The sequence below is a fragment of the Carassius gibelio genome, chromosome A15, assembly GCF_023724105.1.
Source record: "Carassius gibelio isolate Cgi1373 ecotype wild population from Czech Republic chromosome A15, carGib1.2-hapl.c, whole genome shotgun sequence".
In the NCBI taxonomy this organism is placed as follows: Eukaryota; Metazoa; Chordata; class Actinopteri; order Cypriniformes; family Cyprinidae; genus Carassius; species Carassius gibelio.
In genome coordinates, this window is record NC_068385.1 from 1,140,276 (window position 1) to 1,155,466 (window position 15,191).

The 15,191-nt window shown below is 35.2% G+C and overlaps 1 protein-coding gene across 2 annotated transcripts in view; it reads right to left on the reverse strand.

The window, feature by feature from the left end:
* Positions 1-1,330, reverse strand: part of LOC128028912 (nuclear receptor-interacting protein 1-like) — a 33,492-nt gene extending 32,162 nt beyond the window's left edge. For both annotated transcript variants that reach the window (XM_052616241.1, XM_052616242.1), the window contains exon 1: positions 1,043-1,330. The gene's annotated coding sequence lies outside the window, so the exon portion shown is untranslated. The remainder of the gene's footprint in view (positions 1-1,042) is intronic.
* Positions 1,331-15,191: the final 13,861 nt, after the last annotated feature.

Here is a 15,191-nt window from a genome sequence, read left to right on the forward strand (position 1 = left end):
AAAATAATGTTCTTTTATAGCAACTTCATATGACCTTTTTAATGTCTATGTGTTGCAAAACACCTTTAAAAAAAATAAATAATATAAAGTAAACATTATTAATAGCAGAAGTAACTCTACTGAATGAGATGACAGTGGGTCATGTGATATTAACATATTAAATAATACAATAGAACACCTTTTTTAAGACTATAAGGCATATATGACTAGAGTATAATACAAGTGTACATCATTTTGAAGCTATTTCTCAAAATGTAATGTTAATTTGTAAAAATTAGCTAATTAGCAAAATTAAAAAAATTAAATACTCAGTTTACACCTTCAAATCCAAAAATATGAAGTAGCTACTAAGTCCATCCACATGCTCAAAAAATGTAATATGAATCATATGATGATCTTCTTTTTTTCCACATCTCATAAGCCACTAAACACAATATTATTTTCAGAAAGCATTCTGGACGTCATGAGAAAGATATATAGCAGGTGAGATAATTTGATGTTTCTCGATGCAAGATCTTGGAGCACTTGAAATATTTCAAACACACACTTCGAAGGGTCTCGGTTAGACCAAACTTACATTATGAGGTAAGCAAGGTGCCAGAGTCATCCTTTTATCACAACCACAGTAACAATGTATCTAGTGTTTAAACTCAGCTCGGCTACAATTAGCACAACAAGACTCTTTTATATCACATTTCACGTGCTTGCCAGAACCCTCTACAAATGCACTTGAGTAGCTAAAATTCTGATTTAGAATGCTTATAAAGGAAATAAGTATTTGTCACTTTCATTTAATAGTTTGATCGCATGCATTTGATTAAAAAGCGGACATATGATACGCGCATGCCTGCATGTAAACATTCAATGAAATAAATGAAGACTCAAAATGGAAACGTCAGCTCTCACCACCCCATATATCCCCCGCTTATTTTATATACGCACAAGCCATTAAAAACAAAGCGAATTCTGGCTTTGCTGCTACTGCAGGGGTAAAACAAACGAATAAATACACCAGAAATCTTAATTTCACACCCAGCCTTACCTGTTCGGGTGGTGAATAGGAGAATCCCGTTGAAAATTATGCTGCATTCAGGGAATAGTCGGATACGTCTTTTTACGAACAATTCAGATATCAAAAAAATTAATAAAATAATAATAATAATACAGAAACGGAAAGTTGACTGGGGCTGACAGCGTCTAATCCCCACACGTGCGGTTTTCTAGTGCTCTTGAGTCCTGCAGTCAGTCGCCTGACTGAATTGTTTATTCAAGGTATCCCCGGCACTCTGCAATGCCATGTTCACTCCTCCTATCCTCATGGACGCTAGTGAGATCCGATTCGCGTGCGAATCATTCTTGCATTGATTCAGTAGAACCGATTCGTTTGTATCACCTATGTGCATGTTTATGAGGAGAAAAAATCTGTAGGGTGGATGACATGTTAACACGTTAAACAGATAATATACATATAATTAATCATATTTTTTTGCTATTGACAGCTCATTTTTACCCGTATTTAACTATATTTTATAACAACAACGAAACAAATAAGTATAAAATGACTTCTGGGAGTTATGATTCAAAGGAATTATTGAATCATTTTAATCGGCTAACTACAATGAATCAACCGAGCGAACTGAATCACTAAGATGAATTCGGACTTCCCAATGCTAACAGACGCCACCCTTAAAGCCACAGCTATCTATCTATCTATCTATCTATCTATCTATCTATCTATCTATCTATCTATCTATCTATCTATCTATCTATCTATCTATCTATCTATCGCAAATATCAGAAAATGCTTCATTAATTTTTTTTAATGATAATTGGATTAGATTAGATTTTATTGTCATTATGCAGAGTACAAGTACAGAGCTAATGAAATGCAGTTAGCATCTAACCAGAAGTGCAATAATATAGTGTTTTATATACATAAAAGTGCAGAGTAAGTGAAGCTATGATATACAGAATAGAGTGGAGTTGCTATACTATACAGTATTGAGCAGAGTATATACAGAATATAAATTGGAATGCAATTTACGGATTGTATGTACATTCATCGGCAATGTGAGAACAGTGATAATAAATATAGATGGATAAGTGTGCAAAAGTATTGTTAAACAATGTATTCTATTCAAAATAACAGAAGTGCAATGATATTTTATAGAAATTGTTTAGTGTGCTTTGTACAGTAACAACTTTAGACAGTTTACAGTAACAGCTAGAGCAGTGTGCAGTCTGTGCAAAATATGAGTAGTGCAAATGCATGTAAAGTACTGTGACCTGTGCAGGTTAGATAATGATTTTTACAGTAATTAATTTCTACATAGATATTATAAAATCATTATTAATTATGATAAATATAATCTAAAATCAGATTTTGTGTGCCATTGCAAAAAAATAATGTGACAAACATTAGCCTAAACTTTAAAAACCATGTTTTATGTCACAGCCTGCTTAGTTCAGCCTTTCTATGACTTGAGAAGACACAGCTTTTACACCAAGTTCACACCTCTTGGGACCCCATATGACCAGTCAACAGTTCTGGCTGGAGTAAACATGCCCTGCTGGGGTTACAGATGGGCTATATCCTGATGGGACATAATATCAGCCATCAAGTTTTTCACGGTTTTTCTCTTGCATACAAAGAGATGTTAACATCCCAGCTGCCCCTCCTTACTACAATAGATTCCCTCTCCCTCCCAAGACCGTCACATGTTTCACTGCTGTGTGACAAGCTGTGAGGAAAAGACCTTTTGCTCATGTGTGATATTTACACAGTTTCATTTTCTTTGACTAGATGGTTAAAGATATGTTGAATGTGAAATGTTCAGGAACTATCCAAAGTCAAATTCATACAGTGTTTTTCACAATGCACATTGTTTCAAAGTACCTTTATAGAAAATCTTGATGTTAATGCTTAGAATATTTTCTTTATGACTTATAGTCACACAGATTAGAGTTGGGTGATAATATAGTTTATATTTTGTGAAGCTACTAGCAATCAACTAGTTGAGATTTACTATATAGTATATATCGCCAATTATATGTATACTTATATATCCAAGTTTAAATAAACAGCTCGACGGTAAAATAATTTATATTTTGCAATGATACAAGCAATCAAACACTTGAGTTTTGGTATGCAATATACGCATATCACGCATATCATGTATGGATATAAAGTTGGATTTTATATATCCAACTTCATATATGAGAGCTGTCTGGTAATACGTCTTACATTTTGCAGCCGTATAAATGATCCCGCAGCCCACAGATTTGATGTAATTTACTATATGTATGCAGGTAAATAGAATATACCATATCTCCAACTTTTAATATTTCACTAGGCAAGTAATTTTTTTATGAAAAATGTACATAGTACGTTATTGTACCATGTGAGTTTTATTTTTAATTTAGAACATTAAATAATGAGATGCTTAATGCACAACCCCCAGAATTTGCAGCAATGTCATGTTATTTAAAGAAAAAAAAATTGGTTGTACTTCTGATGTGTATATTTATAGAATACTCTACCCACACTCAGAAGCCAAAAACCCCTTTAATCACAGCAAAGTCAAGCAAGTATGCTTCCTTAAAAGTATAAATGTGAATTTAAATAACACATCCATTTCCTCTGTGTGATTCTAGAAACAGCTAGCGGCTCAAACTTTGGTCCCAGACCAGAGAGCAGAGGCAAAAACAAAGAGACTTTGGCCTCAGTGTGTGACGGTCACAAAGGGAAACATTCGGTCTGCCAGGAGACAATGACCTTTGATTCCACTGATTTCCCTTGAACCTTCAATGACCAGGAAGATCAAATGCTCCCTGGGCAGGCAGGTGCAAACAAGGATATAGAGCGAGAAGCGCAAACTGGCATCTCCCCTTTGGACTCAAATACAAAGGTTGCTGGTCTTGCCAAAGAGGCCACCATTGAGAGGAAAATTACTGTTTAACGCAATATTGACACAGTCACTGAAAATAGGCATTGTGAAGTTAGAACGAAAACTGAAATGAAAACTGACTACATATGCAGCTTCATAGCTTCATAAAAATATAAATATGATTGTAGTAGCTGACAAAATATAACCATTTAACCTTAACAACTTGTGTTACTTGATGCTCAGCACAATACCAAGCTGTAAGTCTAGGGTTGTGTTGAACTGCTGATGATGAGCTCTTGTCACTTTATCTTCATATGATACTGTACATTTCCACAAGCAATATGTTTAAACTTCTTGACACATAACTGTTAAACTAATTTAGTGAAGCTGTCAAAAAGTAATTCAGCAGCCTGTTAGTGTCTGTCACAGATGTTTTGCCATGCTAAGCTTTTAATTAAAGGGGTCATGTGATGCTGCTAAAAAAGAAGATTATTTGGTGTTTAATGAAATGTGTTTATGCGGTTTAAGGTTCAAAAACACATTATTTTCCACATACTGTACATTATTGTTTCTCCTCTATGCCCCGCCACCTGAAACGCATAGATTTTTACAAGACTCATCGGTCTGAAAAGCGAGGTGTGCTGTGATTGGCCAGCTATCCAGTGCAATGTGATTGGCCGAATACCTCAAGTGTGCAACGGAAATGTCATGCCCCTTAACATATTGTGATGCCCTGTCCAGGAGGAGCAATGAGACATAAACATTAAAACCCATTATAAACGTGATATAAACATGATTTCTATTTGTGTCCTCTTTTGGAAGCCCAAACAAAGAAGTTTTTCTTTCTCAATGAAGCAGCGTCACACACCGTGGCCTTGAGTGAGTGGAGGCCGGAAGCCTAGCAGATTCTATGAAGGAGAGTCCATTGGGCTTGCAGCAACTATATGACGACCCCGGCTGGGCTCCATGGTTAAAGCATATCCGGCGATCCACAGTGCAAAGCTGATGGAAAAGTTGATGTATTTCCTTAGTGACAAGCACAGATCAGCTCCAGGCATGACAAAGCGGATATCGTCCTCTTTTGGAAGGCCAAACAAAGTAGTTTTCCTTTCACAACCAAACAAACAGCGTCTATACGAAATGGCAGTGGCTTCAACAACAATACTACAATGAAAATAAAAGGTATGCCTTCTTTCTTTGCATTAACATCTGGGCAATGTTATGCAAATCTTCCCACATAGTGATGTAGACATGTGGGGGCGTGTTAAAACAAGCCATTTTGAGGGGTGTAGACGAGTCTTAACTTTTCTAAAGAATATCTCTTTGGATTTGAGACTTTAGTCTTTGCAACTTCACAGAACTTCTTTATTCACCAAGAGCTTGTAGCCCTCCAAAGAGAAAAAAAAATTGAAATCGCATCATATGACCCTTTTAACTATAACTGGGTCAAACGAAGGCTAAAGTTTTGATGGTGCATAGAGGACCCAGGCTAGTTGTCACAATGTCAGCAACTATAAATATTTAAGTAAAAAGAACAATTACACAAATGTTTGTTTTCTCTAGCAGTGGTTTTCAATATTGGTTTCACACACTTAAATTGGCCTTCCTGTAGCTCAAATGCACTAGCACTAGCAAGACTAACATCATTGGTTTGTTTCCCCAGGAAATGCAAGAACTGATAAAATTAATGCAATGGATGCTTCTTCCAATTATGTCAATGTCTTAATAAATTTTAAATTTGATCATATTTTTTGCATTAGCTCTTAGGAAAACAAATGAAGACAATACAACCATTTATACAATTATAGCTAGAATAATGATTTCATATTTGTGCTTGTTACATTTTATATTTTTTCTGTTTCAATAATAATTTTATGCTTCATCATTATTTTAGCATTTACACGATTGCATTACGGTACAACGTGCCCTGCTATTGAACAAGATGTTTTTATGTTCAATAACTTTATTGTACCCAAGACTTTCAGGTTTGTGCCTATATTATATTTATTTTTTAAATGAAACATACCTTGGTAAATATTCAGTGTAGTAAAAAGTGTGATAACTCTCCACCATATCTTCTTGTTCAGTGTGATAGTGATAGTGATAGTGTGTTGCATTTCAACTAATTTGGCAGAGCATTCAGATTGCTCAGAGGGGTTAATTACTTGTTTTGGCCTGTGGTTGGTGTCCATATATACTGGAACATTTCCTGTCTATTAAAGTGTCAATTATTTGTTTTTTATTTGCAGAAGGTCAATATCCTTAGATGGATAATGGGTCATAATACTTGCTGGTTTTTCCATCTTTTGATGTGTTGGCCAGGGGAAATGTTGTGGCTTTTGGGCGCATGCTTATTTGAGGTGGATTTAGGATTGTGTCATAATGTAACCGTCATTATTTCCCTGAACGATGCAGATCAATAACTGCTGTTTATGCATGCGGCCCACATATACTCCACTATATTCTAGAGAAAGTAAGGTTGCTATTATGGATGCTTAAGATCTGGCATGGTTTCAAGGTCCAACGAAGAAGCAGTGAAAATAAAAGACAAACGTCCTAGCAATAGGTCTTAGTGGATAGGGAACCACTATTATGTGGTCTGTTCCTTGCACAAAAGAGAACTTATCAAATAATATCTCAAATAAAACATTTAAAATTCACAACCGAGAGCTATAATCAGATGTTTAAAAGACATCACAGATGCTAGCTAGATGCGGCAGAGGTTAGCGGCATTCATGGCTGGCGATGTCAGTCAAAGATCTAAGGTATGTCAAGAGAGAAAGTGAGAGGGAAGTGGAGGAGAAAGAGATTGAGAAAAAAGGAAATAACCCCATGAGTGTATTATGTGCAGGGTTGTGATACACTGTGGCTTTCTGCGCTTGTGTGGCAGAATGGAGAGCGGGGGCGGAAGACTTGGCGTTTTACAGAGGAAAGGCCTCACTGTGTGAACATTGTGCAGCCATGTGTGGCATCCCACATGTACAGTCTCACAATTTTTCCCAAAGGGACTTCCAATTCTCATTGGCCTTGTTCCCTTTTTATCCGAATGCTTAAGCATGGAAAATCACTGACCTAGCATTGGGGATTCTAAAGGGTTAGGGATTTACCTGCTTCATAGTTTATCAAATGCACCGAATAGTCAAACTATGAAATCCGAAATGCATTTTTAAAAATGTTGATGTTGAATATATTAATAGGTATTGCATTCCACATTTAAAAGATGCTTTGTCTCCTCCTAGCAATAAAATGCCATTTGAGTAAATCTCCTTTGAATCTCGGTGACACAATTGGTTAATATTTCTCCTTTGTCCCGAGGAAGGCATGTGATAATCCTACATTTGAATGGGGTTACCCTATCAAAAGCTGGACTTTTCCAAGACAAATTGCTTAAGTTAATCTCTACATGAGCATACCTCTTATCAATGAGCTGAGATCCCACATTTATTTTGCCTTAGGCAACTGTCTCCTCCATGTGAAGGATCTCACATTATAATTTTCAGATCACGTTGAATGGGGCAAGTATCCCATTTCTCATTGTGCGCTCCTTCCATTTAGGATACAAGCTAAAGGAAAGCCGAGTTGAATAGGACTGCAGGGTAAGGAGCTCAGAGCTAGGGCTGTTAAGTCATCAGGTGCAGGGTCATCTTAACCCTTTGTGTGATTTAACGCTGAGTAAATGTCACCGGGTGAACATCACAGATGTTATTCACTACCAGCCTTTCTATAGTCAGTTCTCATTTCTGTGTTAAAGGGTTTTTGTGGTATTGGATGTTTCCAGTATTTCACTCTAAGCATTTAATTATCGGTTAATATATAATATATTGGTAAATATGACTAGATTACTTAAATTATTATTGTGGCAGAAAAATAAAACATTTAATATTTTGTTTATTTTATTTCCACAGTTGACAGCAATTGATTTTGGTAGTATGGTGCCTTTGAGTCCTCCTGGGAAGTTACAATATCAGATGCATTCAAGTCACTTTGGTCAAAGATGTACCTTTACCCTACAACTACAAAATGATGAATGAAGGATTGTGAATCAGGTGTGTTTTTGCTTTATGCTTTCATTCAAAAGGTGCTGTAAATCGAATTGTCATATGTTCATGATAATAATTAGCATAATTGTTCCATTCTATCATATTTTGTATATTAACCTTAGCTAGTTTTATTGTAAATTAAGAAACAACATTTTTACTCACAGATTACTTCAAATCGGACACTCAGATCAAAGAAATGGTGCATTCAATTCATGTAGGAAAGATCATATTTTACACGTTGAACGCACATGGATGCTAACTCATAGTAATAATTACAAGTGGGAAATTAGGAAATGTAAAAAAAAAAAAATCCTAAGTTTCCTATTTGCGAACGTGTCCGTGATAAAACATGTTGTATGCAGTGGATGCAGAGTCTGTACTGACGGTAAATTTGTTGAAATTAATGATTTTTTAAAAATTCACAATGAAACTATCTCAGCTGCATGTACAAAATATGATAGTATTGTACAATTATGAAAGAATATGTAATAACTCAATTAACTGCAACTTCATAAATTGAATAAAAACAGAATAAGAAAAATCACAGATACTGATTTTTATTTATCATTTTGTAGAAGTTGAGTTTAAAAGACTTGAACACACCTGACACTGTATTAACGAGTTCCCAACTTGTAAATATGAACTTACCAGGAGGACTTGAATGCACCAAAAGTTTAGAGTTTCAATCTTATGATTTTGACTCGGTGGATCATAATCATGAATATAGTGGCTTTCATGTGCGTTCAACTTCTAAATACAATCTTTTCGACATGACTTAAACACACCAGTAGAGTTTGTCTGTCTGATGTTAAACAAAAACTGTTTGTTTGCCACTGTTTCTTGAGCACAGTGAATATGAAATAAATGGAAAAAGATGGAAAATACTAATGAAAACAACAGAAAAAGAATTTGAAGCAACAGAAATTAGATCCATGAGAACTCCAGAAGGTGAACTATGATTATCTGGATTCTGGATTTTTGTTTATATAGGCCTCTTAAATTGTATTCATTACATTTACAGATTAAGATGTCAGCTCTGCAGTTAATATTTGATATGCCCCAAAACCTGAAAGGCAAGTGAAAATCAGTAATCTTACTAGTCTACAATATGAAATGCAAATGACTTAGGCTTTGTGTCCAAGAGATTACTACCACAGTTGGGTCATTTTTTTGTTATTATTTTTTAATGAGTTTCTTTTTCTGGCATGTCCTATATTCTTTCAAAAACACGTCAGAATTGTCCGTCTACGAGATGCTCGCGCAGATGGGGAGCTGAGAAGCAGGTCAGGCGCTGATCCACATGTGTCGTGGTGGATGTGTGCTGATGGGGAGTGGAGCCCTGCCAAAGCGCTGCGGCGATGTGTCAGACCTGCTCGCTCTTTTGTGGCGTGCCATTCATTCTCCTCGCATGCTTTGTTTTCTCATCTTGTTGACCTACTTTGCGCTCTTGGAATAATCCTCCTGGCTCGTTCCACGGGTGGTTGGGGTGGAGCATTTGCTATGCCTGTCCCTCATTAGAATATCAGATAGCAGGAGAAGGTCTCTCCAAAAAAAAAACAAGAGAAAAAAAAAACCAGGAAAATCCTCAAGGACTGTCTGGAAGTGGAGCACAAGGCCGTTACGTGCATTGTCTCAAGGGCCTGGGCTTGAACTCATTTACCAGAGCCTTGGCCTGTAATCGCAAAGACTATTATGAGTCAATGCATTTTTCTTTTGAATAAGGCTATCTATTCTTGGAAGAAAGACTTCAAGTTGGTCCCTAGTGTCAGAGGGTTCAATGAAATATAACCCTTTTTGAAGCTGGGCTGGTTTTATTTGCCTGTCAGACTCACTTAGAGCTCTTTTGTATATTGTGAAGTCATTGTAATCTTATGCTAGTTTGACTAATGCCTACTCAAGTAACGTAATGTTCATTATGTTTAAGATGCAAAGCATTTTTATTTTTTTTTGCTGAAATTCAAGCTTAGTGTGTTTCTTATGTAAAACTTCCTGACAGATCAGAGCGACTTCTTGATGTACATTAGAAGTTTCATCATTTAGATTTTTATGATCGCTCTCAGTCCCTGGTTAATAAACTGGATCTTGCCCAGGCCCTTCCCACTCCAAAGCAACCAGCATAATTACAGAAAGGATCTTTAATTAGGGCAAAGAGAAGAATTATCCAGCTGTGGCCAATGCAGTCGTCTCCTACATCATTTTCTCTTTCAGTGAGCCAAATATCAAAGGAGGGAGAGGACCAAAAAGAAAGGATGGGGAGGGCACCTTGGTGGAATTTACCCAGCAATGTTGTTTTTGCTTCCTCACACAGTTCTCTAGGACTTTACCCTCTGTCCTTTACCACAGATTGGAGATCAGACTTTTATATAAAATATTATATTATACACACACACAATTTTTTTTAAAAGTTTTACACACTGAATCAAATATAAATGCAAATAATTTAATCATAATTCAAATGTAATATTTTAATGTACATTTAAATAGACATAAAAAACATTTAAGGAAAAAATGGCTGGAAATAATTAATTGTACTTGAATATATATATATATATATATATATATATATATATATATATATATATATATATATATATATATATATATATACATACTGTATATATATATATATATATATATATATATATATATATATATTATATATATATATATATATATACAGTATATATATATATATATATATATATATATATATATATATATATATATATATATATATACAGTATATATATATATATATATATATATATATATATATATATATATATATATATATATATATATATATATATATACAGTATATATATATATATATATATATATATATACAGTATATATATATATATATATATATATATATATATATATATATATATATATATATATATATATATTATTATTATTAATTTTTTTTTTTTTTTTTTTGCAATTACACTTCTTAGACATACGTAAATATATTACACAAGAAAAGCAATACATGAAAATAATGAGTTGCACTTGAATTGTGTATTTGAACAAAATGTATTTCATTCTCATGTGTTATTAGATATCTGTCAGACATCTTAGGTCGTTGTTTCACATCTCGCTGTATTTTCAGTGCTTTACATAATGTTTTTAAGACTAATATACACAGAAGGCCAGAGTGGGCCACGTTTGGGGGTCAAGCTGCTTATCAGCTCTTGCTACCAGGGAGAAAATGCAAGCAGGGTCATTCCAGTTCACAGCAAGCTATTGACATGCTGTTGCCCTGATTACACATTACCAAACAGTGGGAGGTAGTCTGGGGCACAGAGTGCTCCCGTGCCCTGGCATACGGGACAGGCCCCACCATTCATAACTAAAATCCCATTACTCTCTATTACAGGTCCAAAGGTTAACAGCCAGTGACCCCTTTCCCACTGCTTGCTTGCAAGACTCTGCATTGATACTGACACCGCTTACAAAGAATCATAGTGCTGAATATTTGTCTGTCTGTAATTCTCCATGTTTAGGGCAACACTACTGATGACTCAGAGTAAGAAGAATATATTTTGTAGAGAATAGTGTGTTTGTGACTTGTGTGCTCATGGACAACCTAGGAATTTTTGTCAGTGTATAGGTGTGAAGGAAAATGGTCTTGAATGAAATGGATCAGCTTCATAAAGTTGCTTTATGAGCTGGAAATAATGGAAGTAGATGTCTTGACTCCAGCTGATTCCAATTATGAAACTATAAAATTGGATTAGAAATCCTGAAAACAACAATGTTGAAATTGGGTGTTTCTTCAGGTATTGGACTGTGGCTGTTTAGAAAAGAAACTCGCTTGCAGCACATTTTTTCACACTGTCACAAGAGAGTTCATTTATTGTGACTTCTACAATATAAAATTTATAATTCTGTGATTTTTTCCCCCTAAAACCTTAATTCTTCTAGACCAACACATTTTCACACCACTTCTCAAATGATTTATTGTGTTTGATAACATTTTGTGATGAAAATTAAATTTTAATAATTTTGTAATAAAATGTCTACCTCTTTAATCTTTAAATAAATTTGTTAAGACAATTTTTCTAGACAATTCTGCTTTTTTTAAGTTAAATGATTTTAAATGCACATCACTACTTTTTTAAATAATTAAAAATATATTTATTATTTATACAAAAAAGAAGTTCATTCCCAATGTAGAAAATCACAAAATCAAGTCGCTCATAAAAATACTGTAGATGATGAAACATCCATGAACAAATTACATTTCTATACTTATGTACAATAAATGAAAGTTATAATTTGGCTATGATTTTTGTTGCACCCGGTTATTTGCCCACATCCCCACTGCTTTGCCTTTCATCACAGATAAATTAAATGATGCCATTTGGGTCGGATGCTCAGTTATGTCTATTTAAGGGTATCTCCCAATTTGTTTGTGATACTAAATAAAACACAGATGATGAAACGACGTTGGTAAACTAAGGAGGCTGACCTTGTCCTGCCTCTGTAACACAACCCGTAGAATGATCTGCAGGTCAGCAACCTTCCCTTGCCCTCCTTTATCAGACCACTCTCTCTCCCTCTCACACCCTTTTCTCCTGCTTCACTTCCACACTTCTCTCTCTCGCTCTCTTTGTCTTACTCGCCCCACATGGGGGTTTCTTTCTTCTTATCTGTGTCAATGCAAAATGTAGACGGGTCAGCTATTATACTCGTGCAGCGGCTTTTTTAAAGCTGTCATCACTTTCCTCACTATTACCAAATAATGCAACATTATAATGTCAACCGAGGTCATGTAGTATTATGTTCCATCTCTCCTCCGCATTGATCAATACACAGCAGAAGCATGTGCAAACTTCTAACTGCTAAATAACTGAGTAAAACTGCTAGTATGCCTTGGTGTGCGGTGAGGGACACGCATTTCCAGGTGACTGAATGATTATGACGCAGAGCGATGTGGAAAGCGCTCAGTTATTGCTGAAAAACGAGACAGCGTCAGCAGCTTCTTGATGTCTTCCATTCAATGAGTAATTACTGCAAATCTCAAAGGCGAGTGCCAGAGAGCCTGAAGACGCCTCATCCATTTTGACGCTCATCTTTGCAATTTAAACCACCGGTGATCTCTCAAAAGGGCCTCCACAATTGCAGCACATTTGCACGCCATGATTTTCACTTGTCCTTGTCTACCGAGCTCCTTATCTACAACACCCTTCGTTATTATTCTCTGAAAATAACTTTGTGTTCAAAGTGAAAGAAGCCTAGTGAAAACCGGCTCACTTTTATAATTATCTTCACAAGTCAGCAACATTTTCAGAGTATTTAGAGATTCACACACCTGCTATACATGTAAGCTAGTACCAAATGAATTCAAGGCTCCATGATATCAACATTGGGGTTTGTGGCTTTTGCGTTTATGCTTTAAGAGCCACAACCTTGGCCATGCTTTACTAGCTAAACTACAGAAACAGGCCTTTCATTTTAGTAAGCTAGCATTGAGGTCATTTTTATGCTAAAGTGCTAAATACGACAACATTTTGGGAAAAATACAAATTGAAAATGCAGTTTTATCTTCAGATCAATAATATTGTCCAATAAAACACTCTCTTGATATAGGTTTATTATAATGAATTAAAACTACAAAACAACATTGCTTATTTACTAAAATAACAAAGTAAAACTGAAATAAAAATTAAAACAGTAATAAAAACTATATACGCATACTAATAAATCTAACATACTAAAATAACTAAATAAAAATGATAAAAAAAATTAAATTAACGCAAAATTAAAAAATACAAATATTAATAAAAACTTTTTTAAATATATATATATTTTTAAATACATTTGATTCACTTTTTTCAAGTCAATTTAAATATTAAATTTTTAAAAACAGCACCAAACCATTAGATATTTCCACCCAAACCTGTTTGCTCTCATCAAGCAATTTAACAGGCTCTAATGTCAAATCACTGCACCACTCTGAACTGTGAGTGCCAACAAAACATGTGACCTGAACTGTGATGCTTGTTTTAAAGTTTTTATGAAACATTAAAGTTCAAAGATCAGATGAAATGTCCATTCCATCCTCTAGGGGGTTAAAACATAAGTCGAACATTAGTAGTGTTTGAAATAGAATTTATGTGAAATCCTCAGTAAACATCATCCTTCAGTGAATCAAACCATAATCCATGTTGCTTTAGCATTTACTGGACACCATTTGCCCAGGCATGCACTCTTGGCTCGTATCTCTCTGTCAATCACAGATGGCATTTACTGGCTTAAACAGGGACTGAAGCAATTCTGTGCCAACACCGACAGTCATCTGCCAAAGACAAATTGGTGCATTGAAAGTCATTTAATAGATAGGCTTATGTGAAATAAACGGGAAAGAGGGAGCACTTCTGGTGTTTGACAGCACTCAAAAATGAACATTTGCTTGGTTTATGACATGTGTTGTCTCATTAAATATTCCTTGTTAACATAGAGCAGTAAATATCTAGCCTTTTTGCTGTACTGCAAAATAATAAGACACCCTAAGCCTTCAGGTATTTATGACACTAACACTAAAATCGTAAGACGTCTTAAAGGGACAGTTCAACAAAAAAATTAAAATTCTGTCGTCATTTACTCACCCTCATGTCATTTGAAAACCTGTGTGACTTTCAAATGTTGTTTTAGACCAAACTGACATGCGCTTTATGCTCAAAGATAGTTGAGTTATTCTTCTTTTGTGTTCCATGGAAGAAAGAAATGCATACAGGTTGGAACAACATGAGGGTGAATACATTTATGTTTTTAGGTGCACAAAGCCTTTATGCAATGAAAAAACACATACACAATAGGTCTAAATGGTGATGTAGTGAAGAACGGTACCAGAGTCAGGTCACTGGAGACTTGAGGACTGACCAAATGATAGATAAAAACAAAGGTTTCAGTGGTCAAGCTTGTTATCCGTGGCCACTCTGTTAGAGCCCTTATTTCCAACAAGACAGAAGATTGGAAAACCAAATACAACAGTATTGATTTTGCAATTGATAGTTGCATGCCTGCTATTGATCAGGATGAAGCATCTGCCATTTGCAGAGGTGAGCATTTTCCATTGGTAGCGGGTTTGCAATTAAGACCCGATTAGCATTCCAAGCCCATGTGTGATTTGTTGTAATGGGTGTTCATTAACTTGCTACTTTGCTTTTGGAGGTCAGAAGACAGATCCCAGAATCCCAAGGGCTGTGGCCTTTTGCATTTATTTTGTGACAATTTGGTTGCACAGAATAGTTTA